Below are 25,057 nucleotides of genomic sequence, written 5' to 3' on the forward strand. Positions count from 1 at the left end.
AATGGAATGACAGTGACAGGATAGGAACAGGAAACAAAGACCTAAGATGAAGTTACTTGTCCAAGGTTATACAATAGGGCTGTGCCTAGACTGACAGAAAAGGTTTCCGTTAAAAGCATTTTCGGAACAGAGCGTCTAGATTGGCACGGACGCTTTTCCGCAAAAGCACTTTTTGCGGAAAAGAGTCTGTGCTAATCTAAACACGCTTTTCCGCAAAAAAGCGCCGTTCGCCATTTTTGCGATCGGGGCTTTTTTGCGGAAAACAAATCTGAGCTGTCTAAACTGGCCCTTTTGCACAAAAGCTTTGCACAAAAAGGACTTTTGCCTGAATGGGAGCAGAATAGTATTTCTGCAAGAAGCACTGATTTCTTACAGTAGGAAGTCAGTGCTTTTGTGGAAATTCAAGCAGCCAGCGTAGACAGCTGGCAAATTTTTCCACAAAAGCGGCTGATTTTCCGGAAAAACTGGCCAGTCTAGACACAGCCTCGATGAGGGGCAGAGCCAGGAATAGTACCCATGTCTTCTAATTACCAAGCCAGCCTTGTTCATTAGACCAAATTTCCCTTTTAAGGGCCTCCAAATGGAGGCTGCTGCAAATCTGATGAAGGTGCTTTCTACCCACCCTGGGTATGTCTACACTACAAAGTTAGTTCAAACTAATGGACGTTAGTTCGAACTAACTTTCATAGGCGTTACACTAGCGCTCCGTTAGTTCGAATTTAATTCGAACTAACGGAGCGCTTAGTTCGAACTAGGTAAACCTCATTTCACGAGGATTAAGCCTAGTTTGAACTTACTAGTTCGAATTAAGGGGTGTGTAGCCCCTTAATTCGAACTAGTGGGAGGCTAGCCCTTCACAGCTTTCCCTGGTGGCCACTCTGGCCAACACCAGGGAAACTCTACTGCCCCCCTCCTGGCCCTGGAGCCCTAAAAGGGCTGGCTACGGGGTTTGTGCCAGTTGCAAGGCTGCCAGCACCCATACCAGCACACCCAGGAGCTGACACCCCATGAGCCAGCCACCTTATGCCACCCAGCCCTCCCCCTCTTCCCGGGACCAGCCTGGCGGCTCCCAGGAGCCTGCCCGGGGCCACAAGAGGCGGGCACCCGCGTGGTCTATTGCGGAGATCGTGGACCTCATCGAGGTTTGGGGGGAAGCCTCCAATGTCCACAATCTCCACACTAGCCACAGGAACGCAGCAGTGTACGGCCGCATGGCTGCCAGCCTGGCTGCCAGGGGCCACCAGCGCAGCCGGGAGCAGGTGCGCTGGAAAATTAAGGACTTGCGGCAGTCCTACTCCCGGGCCTGCCTGACAGGGGCTGACCCGGAGGCGTGCACCCACTTCCAGGCTCTGGACTGCATCCTGGGGGCTCATACCGTCCCTGCCCCCCGGGAGGTGATAGACCCCGGGGCAGAGGGACCGCTCCCAGACACAGAGGAGGAGGAGGAGGAGGAGGGCTCCGAGAGCCAGGAGCCTGCCGGCAGCCTGCCCAGGACCCAGGACACCCGAGGCACCCCACAGAGCCGCTCGCCTGTGTCGTCTGAGGCCGGGGAGGCGTCCACATGTGAGTACCATCATGCTCCCCTTATGTGTACGGGGGGCTGGGGCGAGAGGTAGTTCCTCCCTTTTAAGGGCCTGCCTCCATGGCTCACAAGCTTCCCAGGTGTGGCATGTTGGTCCTGATTGCCATCACAGGAATTCCTTAACCCTTGCCTTGCTCATGAGGCTATCATCTGCCCCCACTATAAACTATATGATGTATTTGTGTAAAAATAAAGCCAAAAGGGAGACATTCCCATCATAGAACAGCTAGAAAGTGCTGCTTATAATATAAAAGGCTAATAATCTTTATGAAAAGGCTAGTTTCATTTCCGGATATCTGTGTGGATCTGTATAGAAAGATATTCCTTATACATTTTATATGAGTCTGCTGTACTTTGCTGCAATATTCTTTGCTGTGTATATTCTTTGATCTTTCTCACTGAGGAATGCTGTAATCAAGTTCAAGCAGTAGGCAGAGCAATGTATATGCACAACAAGCTCCCATCTGTCAATTTCTTCTTTATAGTGAAACTATTGTCACCACCAATCAAACAAACCCTCCGTTGTAAGACAATATTGAATCTCTGTTTGTGCTCACCCAGAATGGTGTGTGAGGTGTGATCAACAAGGAAGTGTCCTGGAGGGAAGCCAGTTTCCAGAGTTCCTTCTATATGTGAAAGCCTATCATGCTGTTTAAAGATGAAGAACCCAATGCAACTCCGGCTGTTGACCTTAGGGGGTACAAGTATGTGTGGCAGGTATGCTAGGCAGGGGAAGGCACTGCTTTCCCAAATTGCCAGCCTGGCCCTGCCCACACTCCGCCCCCAGAATGCCTGCTGTAGGCCCACTGGGGTCAGAGTGTTGCTGTCCTGGATCACCCTCCTCCCTCCCTGAGTTCCAGAGCCCGGGAGGCTAGGACCACATGCTCTCTCTGAGGCCAGGGATGCTCACTGCCCACCCTCCCCATGGTGCTATGGTGGGGAGGTCAGCTTGGCTCCTGTGGGGAGGGGAGGCTGTACAGAAGGGGCAAGGCTGGGAGCTTGCCTTCCCCATGTCTACCTTTACCCACTGGCCATGGGTGCAAGGATGAGGGAGTAGAAGGCTGAATCTTAGCAACATTCTCTAGGCTTACTCATGCTCATACAGATGTGAGTCACTATCCAGGATTATCTGGGTATAGCTCATTTAATCATTTAAATAATCCCTCAATAGAGGGATGCAGTCTAGACGTAGCTCCAGATCCTGTACTCTCACCCCATCCCACTCACTGGCAGCCCTGTCCCACACGCTGAACCCCTCATTTTTGTCCGCATCCCAGAGCCTGGAGGGGCATGTTCCACAAAATCAACTAACCCCAATACCCCAGAAGAGTAAATCTGGCCCATGGGAAGCCCTGAAACTCATTCCCTCCCCTTCACTCCTCCTTCCCCTCTCCCTCTCCCTCGCCCCATGTGGCTGGAGCACCAGAGGGGTGAGGTGTCTCAGTTGGGGGCCACATCAGTGAGAGTTGGGGGTTTTTGGAGGAGCTTTTTGCTTCTCACGTGTGTGGTGCTCAACCGACTTTTCTGTGAGTCAGTGGCCCCGATCCAAAAAAGGTTCCACACTCCTGCCATAAATAAAGAAAACATTGAAACCTTTTGTATTGGGCATAAATTAATATTTTACTTAAAAAGAAGTTTGATAAACTAACGTGAGAAAGTTAAAGCGCTTAGTCTGTTTAATAATTTTTTACTGGTTGAATTAAACCATTCTCCCTAGCTGCAGCACTAGCAAAATGCCTCAGGTGTAACTATGTAATTAATGGCGGGTTTCCATTAGGAACAGGTGGTCCACAGAAAGATTTGCATTGAGCCTAGTGGGCCACAGGCCAAAAAGTTTGAGAACCATTGCTCTAGTCTCTTGTGGGCTGTAATACTGCAGGCTCATTTTGATTGTTGGGTTTAGTGTGCAGATGTTGGTGACCAAAGAAATTCAAGAGATCAGACCAGATGATTTAATGGTCCTTTCTGGCCTTAAACTGTATGACTCTGTATAAGGAACAGAAACATAGCACTTCCAGTTGTGGTCTGCACAACTTCCCTTTCCCCTTTGTGGTTCCACAGGAAGGGCTGTCTTCCAAATGTTAACTATAGTTACTGTGTTGGGGAGAAAGCACCTTGCACTTGGGAAGCCCCCAAAACGCGCCGCAGGGAACAAGCGGCGGAGCCAGAACATGTCACTGCAGTAACGCGGGTGGCAGATTGGTGCCTGAGTGGGGGGGAGAAGGAAAGCGATGCAAGGGGTAGGGGAGAGGAGCGGCCGGGGCGCAGGAGAATGACGTCACCAGGCGTGCCTCAGGGATGACGTGGCAGGGAGTGCCCGGGGACGAAGGGGGAGTGACATCAGCGGGGGACGCGGCGGGAGGTTTAAAAGGCTGTACGAAGCAGGAGGGAGGAGGAGTATCGAAGAGGATGGAAGGAAGAACGGGGACAGGAGACCCAGAGAGAACTACGGACGAAGGTGAGCCCGGCCCCCTGTCGAACAGGGACTAGTTTTGGGAGTGGTGGAAGAAATGGCCCAGGGCTGGGCTGTGGAACCCAAGAGTGGATGGGTTTAGGGGCTACAGCCCCATCCGCTGAGCAGGGACAAATCTCCCTGCCTTAGGGTCCTGGGTTGGGGCTCGGCGTGAGGCTGGGCCCGAGCCCCCTTTCCCCACCCCCAGGGAGCGATTCACGAACCCCGTGCCAGGGGAGGACTGAGAGGGTGGTAAAGGCACCTAATAGGCCTATGGAGGCTCACTAGGGTGGGTGTCCGGAGGGTGGATTCATAGGGACGATATTTTTCGGGAAAAGAACCAGCGGGACTCGACACCCGACGAAGTAGATCGGGGCGGACTCGGAATTCCTCCCGTGAACATAGTACAGTTACCAAAATCATTGCCTGTCCATTGCATCAACAACGCCATCTGAAATCTGAGCATTTTAAACACTGGCTGGTACAAATGAGCCTGAATCAGCTCATACTGCATCAGAAATATCCAGCAGCTGGGTTAGTTTTCACTGAGTCATTTAAAATACTGAAGAAGGGAACTGGAGAATACAACTGTACAGTACATTGCACAGAGATTATGTTTCTGCTTCTAAAAATATAAGGAGAACATTTTAAAAATAACCTCAGCAAATGAGAGGATGAGGGGTTTCCTTTGTTACCTTGATCTACTTCTGATTATGAAATATTTAGACACGTTGGCTAATTAATCTTTCCCAGGAAGTTTTCAACTGATTTATCAACCTGAGCCCACTTTCCACAAAAGTCACAGATATTATCGTAATCTTTAATCTGTCATTTAGCTGGAAACAATATGATGTTTCTAATACAGCAAGAAACTCTTCCTACTAAGCCTTAGTAACTAAGGGAAGAGAGGAAAATTACTCTGTGCAAAGCAAACTTCAGGGGGTAACAGGTGGGATTTTGGGGGACAGGCATAGAGGCTGGATTCCTTTTTGCTTTCTTTCCTTTTGCTTGATCTGCCAGCAAGAGCCTGTTCTTGTCCTTAATGTCCATGAGTCTCACGATAACAGTATGTCCCCTTATCCAAGCTATTTTTATTCTTACCTCCTGGTAATCTGTAGGCACTCTGAGCCAAAACTAGGTCATGTTGAATATTAAATAGACATTTGGGAATACATTTTTTTAAAAAGTCAGTTGGTTTATTACCTTTTCCTCCCTGTACCAGGCCCTGGACTAGAAACATGTCTTCACCATCCAGACATGATTCTCCATTATCTCTTTTCAGTGCTCTTAAGATAAAGAAAATTGTACAATATTCATTATTTTTGCATGATGATAAGATAATGATTTGTCACCTCAACTGTTTAAGCACATTTTTATAGGTAAATGGTTAGAGGTGCTATGATATCTGACAGAGATGACAATTTTTATTCTGATTTTCAAGAATTAGCTACAATTTGATGAGCTGAAATTATACTGATGTAATTTAGAGCAGAATCTGAGTCCACGTCTTTTTCATTAGCATATTACTATAGAGTTTTCTCTTGTGGGAATGGCAGATTTATTACAATAAGTTAATTTATTGTCCTATTCTAGGGACAAATAAAGAGTGACTGAAAGGGTCGTAACTATGTCCTTTTGTGATAAACTATTTATCCATAACTCAGAAATAGAGGTATGTTCCAAGGAGGGTAGATAGTAACAGAATATGGTCGATGTTTGTTATTTCCTGCAGCACTTTAAGGCCTGGTCCAACATCAGGTAAGCCACTTTGAGGTTTTCTTTGATTTCTGAGAGTGTTGGGTCCTTGGAAAACAGTTGTTTTTTTTCTTTTGAAGGAGAACTCAGACAAAGCCATTGCTTGTACGCTATCACAATATTTTTCAGAGCTTTTTATTTTTAAATTATGGAAAGATCAGTGCCAATCTAAGTTACCAGGTTTTGCTTGGTATCAGTTTGTGGGCAAGCTGACCATTTGGAGACCCTTTCCTCATCCCTAGAGTGAACCTTTTTCAAGTGGCAAGCCTTTGCCTCCCTGTCTCTTTGGGTGGGGCCCCCAGTTCAACCGTTCTCCGAATGGGTCACATCTCCCTGATTGCTCGTTTTGTTACCTAGCAGGCTTGACTGGAACTTGCGGGAGTGCTCCTTTAGGAACCTGTGGGTAGGAATTGTGTGCAATGATACAGAAGCAGTTTCTTCAAACCCAAGTGTGATTTATTTTGCCCAAATAAAACTGAGAAGTAGATTTAAAAATAACAGACCAATATGCATATTGTCTACCTTATACTGCACATTCCCCTCAGCCCCCTAGGCAGACATGACTTAGTCTTGGATTATAGATGTTCAAAGCTGGGCTGGAGCTTGAGCTCTGGGATATTCCTGCCTCATGTGGTCTGAGAGCTCTGGAGCACATTGGATCACAATTAAGCAGCCCCTTAGCATGAGTGCCATGAGCACATGTCAGCTGACGTGGACCACCCATGAGAGTAGGCAGTCCAATGGCATCCCCTGTTCTTCCTGGGCAGGTAGGTACAGCTTTCTTAGTGCAGAACCAGTCTCTCATTCTGTCTGTGTCAGCCTTGCTTTATGCAGCCAGTGTCCAACTGTCAACTTCCAACTGACATGACCATTCCTCCACCCCCTTTTTGCAAGAGGCACTTTTTAAACTCATCAGGGTCTCTGGATTTTTTTTAGGGTGCCAGCCTGTACAAACCAAAACCTGTTAGCTTTGCTGGTGCTTGGAAGTACCATCTCCCAGTAATGGTCCCATTGTTTTCTCAGCCACCTTACACATGATAGTTGAAGTAGGTGGAAGTACTCTGTCATGCCAAGGAGGGAAGAGGACGTGGAGATGCTGACACCCATTTGGAGCGTGAAATCCAGTATCTCAGTATGTCTACACATGCATCCTCTTTTGAGAGAAGGATGCAAATGAAGACATTTGAAATTGCAAATGTAGCCAGGATTTAAATATCCCGTGCTTCATTTGCATATTTGTGTTATGGCACTATTTCAAAATAGTGTTATTTTGAAATAACAGACGCTGTTAAGATGCGGTTATTTTGAGAGAAAACCCTTCTCTCGAAATAACTGGTAAACCTCATTGTATGAGGAATAAGGGTTATTTCGAGAGAAGGGTTTTCTCTCAAAATAACTGCATCTCAACAGCATCTGTTATTTCGAAATAGTGCTATTTCGAAATAGTGCCATAACATGAATATGCAAATGAAGCGTGGGATATTTAAATCCCGGCTTCATTTGCAATTTTGAATGTCTTCATTTGCATCCCTCTCTCGAAAGAGGGTGCAAATTTAGCCATACCCCCGGATTTGTAGATGGAGCTGTAGCAATTCCAGGAACACCCGTCGTAGGCCTGGCAGAGAGCTTGGCAGCCACCACACTATTCAAATATGTCTGGTCACGCAAACACTAGAGGGAAATAAGTCAGAAGGTCCCACCAAAGGTGCTGAGAAGAACAAAGCCCCAGGGATAATGTGTTTCAAGGGTCAGGAGCCTGTAAAGAGACTTTTCCCAGCCATATTTCAGAGCAGCAAACAGACGGCACTACAGGGGTGTCAAAGTTGAGAAAGCAGAGTTCTAAGCCCAGTATTTGAGGGCGTGGAGTCAGAGACTGATGTCTAAAGTACTCCCCATGCCAGAGGAGTGTACATCTGAAAAAGGGTCGAAGGCCAGATATTGCTTGACTGAGAGCAATTAGTCATGGTAGTGGCCCTGGTACAAGGTCAGGTAATCCCAGCTTCAGAAGGGAAGCAGGACTCAGACCTGGATAGTCAAATTTAGTAGAAACATAGTCCTAGCATGACTGGGAATGAATGAGGACTGGTTTAGGAAAGGAAATATAGATGTAACCCTTTTTCTGGCTAGGCCTGGGAGCAACCAGGGCTGGGTTCAATATCTTGGGGTCCATGTCACACAGAACCGGCAAGAGCTCCCACCCAGTAACCTGGGAAATTCACACACCCCTGGGTGCCTCTGAGAGGCAATGCTTCCCCATTCACAAGCACAGAGTCTGAGTGTAGGAAAGAAACATTTAATGAAACAGAGAGAGAAGTCATACAGCATTAACTTGGGAAAATACCACAAACAGAGTTCATAATCCAAACATAAGCTAAGCCCCCTGCCCCCGGCCAAGAATCACCCAAAGTCCTAAAGTCCGACACCCCAAAGGTCTCTGTCCCTGGTCAGTGCCACCCAGAGTCCAAAAGTTCACCCGCAGGGTTTCACTTCCCAACCTGGGTAGAAATGAGGGTGGGGGGATAGATAGCGGGCACCTTATGAGTCACTCCGCCATGCTCCACCAGCTGTCTCATTCCATGCCACCGGACGCTCTGCTAGTTGCCTGCTGCTGCTCCGCGCCATGACGCTGCCGCTCCACGCCGTGCCGCTGGTCGCCGCTCCTCTCTGGCTGCAATGAGTCTGGCTCCCAGCCAAACCAGTGATTTCAGCTCTTAGTGATTTCAACTCTTTAGCAACCACCTGGACTGGCAAAGGATTCCAGCTTCCACTGGACTAGCAAAAAGACTCCTCATGGGCTATGTCTACACTCGCGGCTTCATCCGCAAGTATGGCCATTGTTGCGCAAGAATCCGCAGAGCATCCACACTGCCCACCTGCTCTTGCGCAAGGAAATTTACAGTACAGCGTGGTAAGAGAGGGCTTCTTGCGCAAGAGTTACGATCTTTTTTAACAGGTGTAAGCCCTCTTGCGCAGGAGCACTTGTACAAGAGGGCGGTGTGGACACTCGGCAGGGATTTCTTGTGCAAGAAAGCCCTATGGCTAAAATGGCCATCAGAGCTTTCTTGTGCAAGAGAGCGTCCACGCTGCCATGGATGCTCTTGCGCAAAAGCACAGCTCGCACATGGCAGTGTGGACGTTTTCTTGCGAAAGACTTCTTGCACAAGAACCCTTGTGCAAAATGTTCTTGCGCAAGAAGCCGCCAGTGTAGACATAGCCATGGAGTCTACTTTAGGTCTGTCCTTAAAACAAAGGGGCTGTGTCTACATTGGCATGATTTTGCACTAAAACATGCTGCCTGTCTACATTGGCGAGGAGTACTCGCGCAAGAACACTGACGTTCTAATGTGTGAAATCAGTGCTTCTTGCACAAGAACTACGATGCTCCCGCTCTGGAAAAAGCCCTCTTGCACAACTGTTCTTGCACAAGAGGCCCGTGTAGACAGGCAACATGAATTTCTTGCGCAAGAAAACCCAATGGCTAAAATGGCCATCAGAGCTTTCTTGCGCAAGAGAGCATCTACACTGGTACAGATGCTTTTGCACAAAAGCACATCTCTTGCGCAAAAGCACATGCCAGTGTAGACACTGTCTTGCACCAATACTTTCACGCAAAAACTCTTGCATTAAAAGTATTTGCACAAAATCTTGCCCATGTAGATATAGCCAGGGGGAAAGGGGTAGGTTGGGCCAGTCTTACAGCTCACACCTGGCAGGTGTGAAGCAGGCTGACTCAAGCCCTTTATCCCTTCCCCCCAGCTCAGTTCACTCAACTCTGGAAGGGGGGAGGCTTGTTCCTCAGAGACTTCTTACAGTGATGGTGGTGTCTCTCCTGCAAGCACTGGTGGCATGTTGTACAGTTCCCACATTTAGGGGTGGCATGATTTGTGACTCCCACAACAGCCCCAAATTATTTACAATATACCACATTCCATTCCAACACTGATACTCCATCAGTCCTGGCTGAATTGGATTTACATAGCCACACCTCGGATTCCCTCCCCATTTTGGCATGAGCTGTATTTACATATCAACAGTTAACAGTTAATTATCTTGCACAGCTAAACAATTGTAGTGGGCACACCCACCCCAGGACAGCTCTCTCCTTTTAGCTGGCTGATAGCAAGCAGCAGTTCAGCCCCTGCTTACATAGACTTGAGAGAGCTAGTATGGTGTTGAGTATATACAGGCCTGCTGATGAGGGATGGGGGCAGTTGTGCTGGGGCCCAGCAGTTTAAAAGGTGCTGCCCCCAGATGCTGCCACTGCTACTGCAAGAGCACAGCAGCCAGAGCCCTGGGTCCTTTAAATCACTGCTGGAGTGCCACACAGTCTGCTCCATGCAACTTTCAGGGCTTGCTGGAGTGTGTGTGTGTGGGCGTAGGGAGGTGGAGGCAGAAGGGACCAGTCTAGTGCAGTCCAGTAAGTGCTGAGTGCTGGCTGTCGCTGTCTTGTCCCTTCCATCTAAGGCCCTGCCCTCTCTGGGAGTGCAGAGCTGGACTCTCCCACCGCTTGCACAGGGGCCCTATAAGTCTGTTGGCTCCCCCAAGTAAAGATTTCTCCACCCCACTTTGAGAAGAAGGGTAGTCTGACTAGAACAGTGGTGGGACTCAAAGTCCAAGAAGTTTCAGGCTAATAGCCACCAGGGACTCCAAGGGAAGGAGGGACTGATCAATAGGACCATCTTCCGGGAGACGAAATGGAAAAGACCTGAACAAGCCCCCTAGCTCCTGCTACAGACCCTGCAGAATGGGTGTGTAGGTTTAGACTTGATTAACATGGCTGGCTGACATTATCAACTAGCTGAGACAGGAGTTGGGCTAGAGTTTCCCCTACAATATGTACCAGTTCTGACTTACATACAAATTCAACTTAAGAACAAACCTACAGTCCCTATCTTGTACGTAACCCGGGGACTGCCTGTATATTTGGAAGAATTGTATAACTGGGGTAAACTCACCACTGCAGCATCTCCTGATGGTTACTCTGGGAATTAGTGTTTCAGCAGGGTGCCCTCTTCTGGTGTCTAGCCCATCATCACTCTCAGCTCCGCTGGCTCCACCTGCACTGGACACATGTTGTTCCCTGGACTGCAGTGAATTCTTCAGGACACTGTCCTTCAGTACTGCCCACCACTCCATTCTGCCTCCTATGGGAAGTATCAGCAGTCCTCAATCCTTACCCCTGCCACCATAACCAACTGCAGCCCCAAAATCTAGCCCCTTGCCTCAGGGGCAAGCTGCAGACTGTAAAGGCCTTGGTGGCTGGGTCCAGTACAGCTCCTTGGCGGCTGGGTCCAGTACAAGGATGGGGGAGGATGACAGGTCTGCCCACTACTCTGGATCCTGGCTCAGGGACTCTCTGGCAGCAGCCTCATCCTGCCCTCCTTCACTCGCCTTGTCTGCTCCCGTTCCTTGGGCTACTTCCCTGTGACCCATGCACCTTCTTTGCCCTTGTGTCAAGGCCCACAGCCTGACAGGTATCAGGCTGGTGCAACTCTCCAGCACCAATCCACCAAAGGTGCTTCTCCCAGGGAAGCCGTCCCTCACCTTCACCAGTCAGGACCCAACTGCCCACTGCTTTACTGAGCAGCTCCTTATAGCATGGCTGCCTCAGCAAACTGCCTTCTGATTGGCTCCCTACAAGCCTCTTCCTGATTGGAGGGGTTTGTGCAGGCTCCCTCCTGCCTGGTTTTAACCCTGCCCTTTTCACAGAGGTGCAGTCACCCCACTACAGTATTCTTTGGAACTGTAAGGACCGGAAAGGTCTCTAAACTGAAAGCTTACATTGTGCAGGAGCTGGGTGAATATTTTATTTTGGCCATGGGCTGACTCTGACTCTCCTGCTGCAATCTGTATGTTCATTTGATAATTTGGCATTTTAGTCAGAGACATTAGTGAATAATCACAAGTAGAGAGATTGGGACGGGGAAAATAAAGGATAGAAGACATTCTCAGGTAAAAGGAATAAGAAAACGGGGATAAAAATTTCACTCTGAAGATAAGTCAGGCATTTTAGGCTTTGACTACACTTAAAAGTTTAAAGTACAGCTGCGGTAGCACTTTAAACGGAAAGTGTGGCCACAGCACGAGTGCTGGGACGTGGGTCCCAGCACTTTACAGCTCTGCAACTTGCTGGGCTTGGGAGTGTGAGTGTGTTTTCACACCCCTGAGCCAGAAAGTTACAGCACTGAACAGGGCCAGTGTAGACTTAAAGTAGCTTTGGTTCCCTAGCGATTAAACAGGTTTGTGAACATTCCTTGACAAATACATTTGTCCAGGATTCTCACTCACAGTTAAGTCACCACCCACAGCCAGCATTACATTTGGAATTTTTTTCAAAGATGAGTTTATTTTCCCTTAACAAGATACAAACTGCTGTAATATTCTGTAATAGAACAAGAAAAATGATTCTGGTTTGGTAGAAAACAAATAAATGGGAGAAAAAATTTACAGAAAACCTTCTCAACAATCTCTTATCTGCCTCTGTTTTTTATAGCACTTGAAACACTTCCAGGTAAACTAAAATTACAGGGTTATGTCTTTTGGTGGCAAGTTCTTTTCCACCTCAATAGAAAGTATGTAAGCTGTGGCAATGAAGAGGTGACAAAATGCACAGGTGCCTATTGATTCATTTTTCAGAGTCAGAGGAGCTACGGCAACTTACATTTCTGTTAAGAGTTTGTGTATTGAGCTGATGATGTAAGAGCCAAGCAAGTTGAAAACAACAGTCTGTTTCCATTCTGCCTTATTTAAAACTGGATGACTAAACACTTAGATGAACTTGATGGCTGTACTTGAAAAGAATTGTTTGAGCTGCTGAGAGCCAAGCAATTCAAAGGTTTATCAGGTCTGTGCTTGGAGCCCATCTCTACGTGGTGCCTGCAAACTCTAGCAAAACTTTGGGTACATTTGAGCAATGTTTTGTGTCTATTTATAAAACTAGATGAAGAGTTTGAGGGGTTTCATATTTTGTAACCAAAGTTTTGCTTATAACTGCTGTCAAAAGGACACCCAAAAGCAGCACTAAAGCTGCGTCTATACTGGCAAAATCTTGCCGCCTGCCTACACTGGCCACGAGTATTTGCGCAAGAACACTGACTTTGTACTGTACAAAATCAGTAGTTCTTGCACAAATACTTTGACGCTCTCGCTCAGGGATAAGCCCTCTTGTGCAAGTATTCTTGCGCAAGAGGGCCAGCATAGACAGGCAAGTTAATTTCTTGCGCAAGAGAGTGTCTACATTGGCACGGATGCTTTTGCGCAAAAGATGTCTTTTGTGCAAAAGCATCCATGCCAGTGTAGACGCTCTCTTGCGCAAATAATTTTAATGGAAAAACTTTTCCGTTAAAAGTATTTGCGCGAAATCATGCCAGTCTAGAAGCAGCCTAAGAGTAGCAGCCATGAACATGTTAAAAGAGGAATTAAAGAAACACTTTTAGGGGATTTAGAGGGTGAGGGAGGGTGTATCTATAAAATACAACTTATGAACAAAAAGATTAACAGGTCAGCTGCTAATGGTCCTCATATAGGCTCCTGCTGTACCATGCTGTGTACCATTTGCCTATCATTTCCTATACAGGACTACACCAGACTAAGCCTTGAATAACACCTGTGCATAACTGCTTAGGTGAACTCTAGCTTTAAATTAAGTTTGGTAGTGCTAACTATCTGAACCCCAAAGCAAAAGGGACAGTTTTCCTCTTAGATTGTTCAAACAGATCACATATGCTTTATTTTGGCACCATGCTGGTGTTTGGCTTCTGGGTACAGAGAAGAGGCATGATTATATTTGTGGGTAAGATGAGTTGGTTTTTACAGATCATCTGAAGAAATGTCCAGCAGATGGTGCAATTTACTTTATCATTCTCTTCAACCTCCCTGGCCATCCCCATCCACAGAGGCCTTGAGAAGATTTCCTTTGGGTTGCAATGCAGTGCAGTTATTATTGTACATGTTCAGCTATCAGAGTATCATTCTGAAGACTTCATTAGATTTTTCTGTAATCATGTTAGTGACTATGAATGTATACAATCTTTGCTTTTTTTGGAAGCAAATGCAGTTCAATTTGGATGTTTTAAAAACACCTTAGTATTATAAATACTTGTGAAATCATGGCACTGGAAGGCCTGGAAAGACGATGGGTTTTGATTCACCAATGTGGGAGCAAGGAGTGCAATGATTAACCCTCTGTACTCTGGGCTGCACCCACAGAAGTGCATTCCCTCCAGGGAACCTGCTGTCCTTTAGGACAATGCTGGGAAAGGTTGCTTTTTGATCTGGGTGGGCACCGATCTGAACTGACTATCCAGGGGTGCATGGAATGAATTGGTTCCTAATGGAATACAGTAATGGGAGTTTAGTACTGGCCCCTCTTTCAACCCACGGAGCAGTAGTGTCCTATTATCAACATCAGTTCTCACCAAGAGTATTCTGAGCTGGGAAAAAAGGATTAGTTATACAAAAATGTAAGTGCCTTCTTGGTGGTCTATTCTTTCTATCCTACCCTGTACACTCATGCATATATCACAGCTAAATTTTACCGCAGAAGCATGGAAATTAGGGACAGAACAGATACATGAGGTGGTATCTTCGACTCCCTTATTTTCAGATTCCATTAAGTCTACATACATCAAATCCATACCCTAAGGGTATGTCTACACTACCACCCTAGTTCGAACTAGGGTGGTAATGTAGGCAACCGGAGTTGCAAATGAAGCCCGGGATTTGAATTTCCCGGGCTTCATTTGCATCTCGCTGGGCGCCGCCATTTTTAAATGTCCGCTAGTGCAGACTCCGTGCCACGCGGCTACACTCGGCACAGACAAGGTAGTTCGGACTAGGCTTCCTATTCCGAACTACCGTTACTCCTCATTTCACTACCTAGTCCATACCACGCGGCACGGAGTCCGCACTAGCGGACTTTAAAAATGGCGGCGCCCGGCTTTATGCAAATGAAGCCCGGGAAATTCAAATCCCGGGCTTCATTTGCAACTCCGGTTGCCTACATTACCACCCTAGTTCAAACTAGAGTGGTAGTGTAGACATACCCTGAGTGACTTAGTTATGCTGCCCTAACCCACAGTGTAGACAGCACTATACTGATGGTATATAGCTTCTCCCCTTGACAGAGCTATTGCCTTTTGAAAGAGGAGTATCTCCACTGATTGGAAAATCTCTCCCATTGGCATTGGAAGAATGTTTTCTAAGTGCTACAGCTACACTGGTGCAGCTGAGCCACTGCAACTGTAGAGTAGCCATTCAAATTCCTTGAATTCAACGGGGCAAATCTGAGGTGATCTATAAAGAGATGGGAATATCGATTATGTACCAGTTGGTGGGTGTGAGTCTAAATGCAACAAATACTCCTTGCTACATTTAGACTCGCCTCTAAATTCTGCCCATTTCATTTAAAAGATCTATTTGATCATTCTGCCCATCCCTTGATACTATAAAAAATTCCTGATAGAACCAAAGAACAATGAAGATCAATGGTGCAATCTAAAGGGCAATACATTTTATTGTAATCCTGGAACCACTCTATAAATATTTTATTAAAACCTTTTAAAACATTGTACTTTCTAACTCCCTGTTGTGAACTCCTGAACAGAGCACTAATGGGGGTGAAGTGCTTCTGGGAAACCCAGGGAAATGCAATCAGATTCAATTTAACACCAGCACTGCTTGCCTTTGTCTTCTGGTTTTCAGCCATGCATCTCCACTTGGCTTCTTAGTGGTAAAATATGAATGTGAAGCTCCAAAACCAAGTCCTGAGATCAAACACTAACTTTCCCATGGGAAGCACTGCAGAGTGCTCTGTGCATCTAGAAGGAAAGGGTATGTCTACACTACCACCCTAGTTCGAACTAGGGTGGTAATGTAGGCAACTGGAGTTGCAAATGAAGCCCGGGATTTGAATTTCCCGGGCTTCATTTGCATCTCGCTGGGCGCCGCCATTTTTAAATGTCCGCTAGTGCGGACTCCGTGCCGCCCGGCTACACGTGGCACGGACTAGGTAGTTCGGACTAGGCTTCTTATTCAGAACTACCGTTACTCCTCATTTCACGAGGAAGCCTAGTCCGAACTACCTAGTCCATGCCACGTGTAGCCGCGCAGCACGGAGTCCGCACTAGCGGACATTTAAAAATGGCGGCGCCCGGCGAGATGCAAATGAAGCCCGGGAAATTCAAATCCCGGGCTTCATTTGCAACTCCGGTTGCCTACATTACCACCCTAGTTCGAACTAGGGTGGTAGTGTAGACATACCCAAAGGTAGTTCTTGTTGTTGTTTTCCAGAAAACTTTTGTGGCTGATTTAGGGGCCCAGTCCAGATAAGCTACTCAGAAAGAGGTATTCTCACTGTAAGCATTCTCACCATGCCATGGGCCTTACAAGTGGGTAGGGATGGGGGATGCCCATAGACCTGTCATTTTCTTGTGGTAATCCCCTTCCTGGAATATGTTCTCGTGTTTTATTTTTAGCAACTGTGTCTATTCAGGTTACCTGTTCAGCAGGAGTCCTATGGGGATGCCTTTCTTTTAGATCTCTGTGTCCAGAGCTTCCTAAATGAGATTCAGTTGGTTTGGCTTCTTTGTCACTAGCGCCCTAGTCCTACCCATCCTAGGGCTAGCCATAGAGGAACTTGGGGTAGGCTGGTAGACCTGGCCTTCCCACTCTCCTGAGTCACCAGGGACTCTGAAAGCATGACAGCATGGGATGGCCTATGGTCAGTCCAACTCTTTGCTCTCCTTCCCCTGGGCCTCTTCCTAGCCCATCCAACGACTTTGTCTGGGGCCTGGCTGCAGTTTAATGAGAGTCCTTTGCTCCAAACACCAGAGTTTCAGGGCTGACACAGGTAGCTGTGTGGTGCCCCTGCACATGGTCTCCCCCTAGCCTTCAGCTGATGTCTCAAAGGAGGGATGTAAAGATGCATAGCCTGTCGATAGAGCTTTTGCCTCTCAGGAGGTGGAGTATGTCTACTGACTGGAAAAGCTCTCCCATTGGCATAGGAAGTATCTTCACTAAGCACTACAGCTGCACTAGTGTGGCTGTGTTACTGCAATGCTTCTTCCTCTATCTCAGTGCTCCTTCTGGAAATAACTTCTCTCCTCCCCTTGCCTGGGGTGGTGAGACCCTCTTTATACTACTTCTTCACCAGGAGCACGCTCAGCAGTATCTGGCAGACAGAGCTTACTTAACCCAATACCACTTCAACCTGTCCCCTGTCTCAGCATGAGTATGGCGTTCATAAACCCCACTGCACTAGTCAGCAGTACTTGATTGTGTCATTCCTGACAGGTTTGTGAGTTATGCAGCAAAAATTTGTATTTCTTATATCATCCTCATGTTTGTTTTGGGTGGAAATGCCCAGCACCTCTCCAGTCCTGTCAATCGTGTGTGATAGGGTGGAGGCTTTTATAAAAGGAAGGAACTGCAGTCACTTGGCAGGTGTGGAAGAGATTGTTCTGAGGACGAAATGACTAGCAGGCCCACTGGGGGGGAGGTGAAGGGAGCAATTGCCTCAGGGCCAATCTATTCAAAAGGGCCTAGAGCTGCAGGCCACCATTGATGATACTGTTACAGGACTGATGCAGGACTGCCAGACCTTTGGCTCTGTGTGTCTTTGAGGACTGGGTGGGGAGGGCCAATGCTGTGGTCTGGATGGTGCTGAGGGCTGACTGCCCTCGGCCCACCCCTTTGGGGGTATGCAGCCAGCCCCCCCCCCCACCTTGCCCCAGAGCCTGCAATGGCTGTTGGCCCCGCTGTGCAAAAGGAATGCCCGTCCAGAAAAATCTCAACTTTAACCTCAGTGAAGTGCCAGACTGAGCCCAGTTCAATTACTTAGCCAGAAGGATTCCTAGAAAACCACCATGCAGACAGTCCCAAAGTAAGAAGGTACTGCTGGCCTTGTTGCCTTTTAGTTGGCGCTGGGAAAAAGTTAGTTATTTTGGGGAGTTTTGGAACATTTATCTTCCTTTTGATCCTCCATCAGAAGAGACATAAGAAGGCCCTCAAAGGATGGGATCCTCTTGCAAGGCCTAAGAACTGGGACCTAAATGTGAGCTAACCAGTGAAGATTACGGGGTGAGTCCAAGAATTTCCATATCTAGGTGGAAAATCTAGGAGGAATCTTTTAGAGGGTGACTGAAGTTTCTAGTATTGAGGCTTGGGAGGTGATATTTTTTCAGAAAGATTCTAGTGGTTCCTGCTCCTTCTAAGTAAAATGCATGAAAAAGAGAAGAAAAATCATGCATTTCCTAGATATTATCTGTCTCCATGTATGATTTTTACATATAAAGCATCTTTGATTGTCAATAGAGATGGAAATCTTCTGGAACCAATTAAAATTTCTTCTATAAAAAAAGGATACATTTTTTCCTTTGTAAAATTACTATAATTGGGCCACATCCTAAACCCTTAGGCTGTGTTTACTCAATCTTTACTCAGCAGAAACTCCCACTGACTTCTCTGAGTGAAAGCTGAGTAGGTCCTTCAGAATTTAGTCTACAATAAACAGTCAAGTCATGATTTCCTTCTATTCTTTATCTGCTTACACTAGAAGCAAGTCATAACCCAATTCAAACTCCATGGCATATGGCTGATCAATGCAATGCTCTTGAAAAGCTGGGAATATTTTTTTACAGACATGGTCTCTTGTTCCCTGACTGCCTCAGCATGCAAGTATGTATTGTAGCCACAGCTCTAGATATATTTAAACAAGTAAATAAAAGCAGTGATACAGTGCAATAATGGGCCATATAATGTGCACAATTCTTCACTCCCTCCTTCATTTCAGTTATGGGTTTGGAGATATATCCTTGTGTCTCTTGCCCCTACATTAGCAGTTCCCATGTTTCTCTTCTGAACAAATGTCATGCTTGCAACATTGTGGTCCTCAGGCCACTGCGGTTAGTAACAAGTCCTCAGTTTTCAGTACTCCAATGCTGAAATTTGGGCATGGAACCTTCCCTTGTAAAGGAGCTAAACAATCAGTTATGAGGTTCCTCTTTTTCCAGCTCACAGAACACAGTTACTCATTATATAACTGCTGCTTAAGCCAAATGGAAGTTTATGGACATCTTGATTGTGCAGACTCTTTTCCTCTTCCTACTCATTGCATGGACATAAAAGAAACTTGCCATTTTACAACCGGTGTGAAGAACCCCAATCAGGCACAACAACAATTGGTTAGTGATGGTCAAGGAGACTGAAACAAGTGAAAGGCCATAGTGAGCTGAGCTATTTACCCATTGCTTTAGATGGCAATCTAATAATCTTAAACTAATCATCAGTATCTTTCAATCTTTCACATTAATGCTACTGGTATTTTCATAAATATAATCAGATTATTTGCCTGTTTGATTTAAAGGTTGAGGAAATGTTGAGTGCGTGGGAAGTATGTGCACAAAGTTCATTATTTTTTAATATGCTGCATGTGTATGGAACATTTTAAGTTTACCCTGCCAAACCTGGGACATCACGCACACTCCTGCTCCCTGCTGCCAACTCACACTATAATAGGTAAGAGACCATCAGCTCAGACATGACTGAAGTCTTTTTTAGATGAGAGAGAATTTATTTAAAATTGTCCCATTTGGTTAAAGTTATGAGCCTGAAAGAATTAACTTACTATCTGAAAAATTAGCATTACAGGTTGAACTTCTCTAGTCCGGCACCCTTGTGATCTGACTGATGCTGAACCAGAGAATTTGCCAAACCATGGGAGGTCAATATTGTCTAGCATCATTACCAACACTTTCAAAGCTTACTGGGCTCTGAAAAGACACTTAAGGGATTCCTTTAGAGCTAATTAACAGCATAGAACACTGAGAGCCAGGACTGGTGGCTGTAAATAAACTTTATGGGATGACAGGAAACTTGGCCACAGCCATGATAAGTGGACATTCGGCTAAGTAAAATTATGCTGGACCACAGATGTTGCCAGACCAGAGAGTGCCAGACTAGAGAGGTTCAACCTATGTTATATATTTTCCCTTTTGAGTTTAATGATTTAGTGTTAATTATGGAGGCATCAGCAACGACACCCAAGTTGGGGTGCATTGAAATGTACTTCTCAAGCAGTAATAAAATCAACTTTGTTTCATACTTTAATGATTGGACTTTATCTTCAGTTTTTCCATAATAACTCTTCAGAGAACAATTGAATTGGCATTATAATTTTTAAAGCAAATATTAGCTAACTTTTTATAGAGGAAAGGTTTTAAAATGTTTGTTGTGAAATTTTGATGTTTCCTAATATTTCTTTCAGCTCTGCTAGTATCCACCAGCCTCACAAACGCCTCCTTTCCACTGCCTTGGGACATTCTGGAAATACAAAGCAGCTATCAGTGTGGCTGTACTGGCCACGTTAACTGAGTTTATAGCTCTCTTGCATCACTGGCAGGGCTCAAAGCAGCCACCGTGCCCTTAAAGCGTTATTCCCCTTACTAGCCAAAACTGGAGTGAGAGTCACCAAGATGAGCTGCTAGGCTTCTGCAGCTACTTTTGCTTCAACCTTCCTTCTGGTCTCACTGGATCAGCTCACCTCAGAGACTCTGGTGAGCCAAAGATACGGGCTGGCCAGTAGGAGTTAGGAAGTGGGGAGCCTCGAGAGGCATGAAGGAGAAAAGGGACTCTTTGGGGAAAATGAGGGCCTTGAGAGGAGCTGTGAGAACACTGAGGAATAAGGGGTCTGGAAGGGGAGACTGGAGTAATGGGGACCAGCAGATCAAGGGAGGAGCCTAGTCTGTAAACACTGCTGCCTCATCACCTACAACCTGGGCTCTCCACAATAGTGCTGTATTGTGCATCTTCTACGTTCCCACAACCCCCAGGGAGGCTTTTACCCTTCACAGCTGTAGTTCCAATGTGACAGACCTGCTAGGCCAGACCTACCCTCTAGGGAAAAAGGAGGGAGAGGCTGTTTTAGGATGGAGCTGGCAACTCTTCCTGAGAGTCCTTCAGCTGTAAGTTTCCCCTATCTAACCCCTCCCACCGTAACAAGGGGAGACTTGCTGCCAAACGTGCCTCAGGAGGGGAATGTGTGAAAACCACACAAGCCCTCTATTGATCATCCAAACAGAAGAATACATTTCAGTAAAGATGATTGGAGTCCAAGTCCCAGCAGTTGAAACCCATATTAGTTGTAGTTTTTAGGATCTTTCAATAGATTTTGTGGGTTGTTTTTCTGTCATGTTGTAAACATGCCCCCCTTCACCCACCAGTCCCGTGGTCCCGTCACCCTTAAGATCGCCTCTCAGCATCCCAGTCAACCGTATTGTCACTTTGCCCGAGCACTGTCAGGCACGTTACTCTCGCTGATGGGGAGAGGGGGGTCCGGGCCTGCCCTCTCTTACGGACCCCAGCCCAGGGCCCTAAGGACTTGGACGTGTTACTTGTCCGGTCTGACTGACGGGGCCGTAGCCACAACGCGCCAGTCCGCAGGCTCCCTTTGCCCGCCCTGGGCTACTTCCTCTCCCCACCCGGACTTGGCCCACCGAGTCTGAGCCTACCTCCGCGACTTGGGGCCCATCCGTTGTCCGGTCCTGGGGGTGAGCACTCTCGGCACTCCTCCCTTCACCCGCTCCCAGCGGGCGTTAAATCCCTGTGCCGTGGCTCGCCGGCGGGGCCCCGCCCGGTGCGCTGCAGGTGGACTTCCAGCCTGGCGTTATGCCTGCCGGGTGATGTCACCAGCCCGGTGACGTCACCGGTCTTCACTGGTGCGTCCGGCCAGCGTGCCGCTGCTGCCGCCGCCGAACAGCTGGCGCAGCGGTTTGTGGCTTGAGCGGAAGCCGTGGCTTGCCCCGTTCGGGGCTCTCTGGCTTTCCCCCGAGTGCCGCCAGACAAGCGGTCCGCCAGGGGCTCTCAGTGCAGGGCGCCTCTGCCCCGTCACACACATCAAAACTTTCTTGAAAAGCTCCCAACAAACAAGAGGCTTCTCATGCTTTTTGTTTCAAAGAAAACTGTAACACGTCACTGCTGCAAAGGTAACCTTTGTGTCTTTATATTAATACACTGCTACACGTTAAACCCAGTCATGCAGAAAACTGTCCCCAGCTAAACAATAGCAACAGTAAAGGTCTGAGCTATCTCTTCATCCTTCCCCAGGCCTTAAAAATCTCATAACAGATTTTACACGGTTCATGTGTCAAACATTTCGAAGAGAGGGCTAGGGACAAATTCCTCAAATTCCTTCACTACTGAGGCATCAGAGACCATATAAAATGTAGGTACTTTTGGCCAGATTCTGAGCTGATGTACATAGATGTAGCTCCATTCAGTGGATTTGTACCAGGTGAGAAATGGTCTTTTGTCTTTGCCTCCAAAGCCCTGCAAAACTTAGTTCCTGGGTATTCTTCTGCTCTCATCTTTTTCCCTTTGTCCCTTTCTCTCTGCCCAATTTTAATGACTAGCATCATTCCCTCCTCCCTCTATGTCCTTTCATTCTTACCTACGTGTCACTGTCATCTTCCACTCATTTATGCCCCAAGAGAGAATGCCAGTCCTCCACCCTCTTCTCCTTTGAATCCCACCTTAAAACTTAATTAGAAAGGCCTATAAATCCTTTTCTCTCTCCAGCACAATCTGAGCATAATACAAGGTAACAAATCTGAATAATGAAGTAGTAATTAATATTTTACTAAAATCTCCCAATACAAATTGGGCGACTAACAAGATGCATGCCAAATTTCAACACTCTCATCATAGGATGTAACAAAGAAACCTTCTCCGCATTGCTTGCAAATGAGTTATCTATTACATTAATGAGTAATAATTCTTAATAATGCATTTTTTTAAAGTCCTGACAGTGTACTCACCCCCTGTAAAACATGATTTGTCATGAATAGTTCACAATAGAAGAAGAGAGAAAGTAGACAAGATATACTGAGAAAGCAAGAGGAGGGGAAACTAGCATTTTCCTGATTCACTTGAACCTCTTCAATTTGGTGACCCAGGGGAACAGGATATGCCCGATTAAAGAGTTTTCTAGGCCAGGGAGGGTGCTGCGGGATCTGGGTGTGAGAGGGATGGGGGTGGGGTGCTTAGTAGGTACCCTGCTCCCGGGGGACACATGTGGCCCAGGACAGGAAAAAGTCTCTAGGGAAGTGTGTCACTGCGTTGCCATTCCCCCAGCTGGGTTTGGGGAGTGGCAGCATGCAGAGCCACTTCCTCCTCCTTACACAGGTATTCCTGAATTAGGAACACCCAGAGTATGAAGTTCAAGTATATTATGAATAGGGCCAAAACAAATTAATGGCCATGGAAAAACATGCCACAGTCTGTGAAATCTGGTCTCCCCCATGAAATCTGATCATTTGTGTGCTTTTACTTAGCCTGTACTATACAGATTTTATGGGGGAGATCAGTGTTTCTCAAATTGGGGGTCCTGACCCAAAAGGAGGCTTCAGGAGGGTCACAAAGTTATTTAAAGGGGGTCATGGTATTGTCGCCCTTACTTCTGCACTGTCTTTAGATCTGGGCAGCCAGAGAGGGACAGCTGTTGGACAGGAGCCCAGCTCTGAAGGCAGCACTCTGCCAGCAGCATTTAGAGGTAAGGGAGGCAATACCATACCATGCCATCCTTCTGCAGTGGTTCTGGCAGAAGCTCTGCCTTCAGAGCTGGGCTCCTGGCTCCCACCCACTGCTCTCCAGCTGCCCAGCTCCAAAGGCAGTGCCATAGGCAGCAGCAGTGCAGAAGTAAAGGTTAGCAGTATTGCACCCCCCTACAATAAACTTGTGACTCCCCCACAACTTCTCTTTGACTCAGAACCCCTACCTTTAGAATACCATGCCATTTCAGATTTAAATAGCTGGAATCTTGAAATTTACTATTTTAAAAATCCTATGATCATGACTGATCAGACTGGACCGTGATTTTGGAAGGTCCCTAGTTATGAAGCCATTAATTCACTTTGTGTGGGTTTCAGAGATGTCTGTAATCCCTTTGAGATAGAGGCCTTTCCTTTATCTGACCCACAACATTGCACTTTTCCACAGTTAGCATGGTTAACTGGTCAGAGGGGTTCAGACTTAAGACTCTGTCTTCTCCTAGGTGGTTAGATCCCAGGCTGATGAGCATGTTATGAGAAATTGAATAAAATAACAGCAGAACACATTGGTAGATAAATCATGCTGTTCCCATTATTACAGAGAAATAACTGCTATGAAATTGGTGCAGTATGATATTTAGAGAAAAGAACAAATTTTTAATCAAAATAAGGTTGGATCTTGAAGTGACGGTAGGAATCACCTGCTTGATTTTTAAAATGCATGTGTAACTCATTCTCTGTGGCTGGAGTGCTGATATAATTAAGAAACAGCATCCTTAGAAACATACTCAGCTAACATCAAGGAAGCAAGCAGGTAAGTTTCTCCTTTCCAATAGCATGCCAACTCCCTGTCTTTATCGTGCAGATCTCTGCTGCATTCTACTCTGCATTTGTGCTATTTGAGTAATTCCCGGTGGCAATTTTGCGTGTGAAACAAACACAGAATATTCAGCAGAGTTCTGTCATGATGTGAAGTGATACATCAGGCTACATTTTCAAAAGCACCAGTTTGCATCAGCAGGTGTGTGATTGGAGGCCACGGTCTGTGTATGCAGCTAGTGTCCTTGGAAAGGACAGTTCCTGCTTGAATGCCCTCAGCTCCCATGGAGGAGTGCTCCTAACCTGGACATGATCAGGCCTTAAGTGACAACAGAAGTAACATCATCCTCATGCCCCCTCTCCCCCACACCTTCTGCCATTCCTCAGCACAACCACTAGCCATAAACACTGGGCTGCTCTCTGTTCCATCTCACTTCATTTAACAAGTGCAGAGAAATGAAAATGTTAATACAAATGGCAATTAAAAAAATGAACAGATTGTGCTTTGTGGCCTAGTTGGTGGTTCTTTCTCTTTCCCTCTTGTGCTTTTCTTTGGGGCTAGAGGCTCAACTGTGGGCCCAGCTAGTGTCAAAGTGGCATTCTGAGGCCAAGTATCTGCTGGAGTCCTCCCATACTTTCCTGTTTAATGCATGTGTGATGATACAGAAGGCCTCTATGAGGTCTAGGTAACACTGACATGTTGGCCTTTACAGATGCATGGTGGTGGGACAGGGCTGTTGAAGGGGAGATGGGTGTGTGTGTGTGTGACCTAAGAAAGCAACTGCTCCGGGGTCTGCTGACTTAAAAGAGCCCTGGGCTCTGGGATACCACTATTGCTACTGTGGCAGCAGTCGGAGCACCAGGTCCTGGAAAGGATAGCCCCTAGCCCTGCCCCTTCATTTGGGA

Source organism: Pelodiscus sinensis, chromosome 7 (assembly GCF_052426305.1).
Source record: "Pelodiscus sinensis isolate ZL-2025 chromosome 7, ASM5242630v1, whole genome shotgun sequence".
Taxonomy (NCBI): Eukaryota; Metazoa; Chordata; order Testudines; family Trionychidae; genus Pelodiscus; species Pelodiscus sinensis.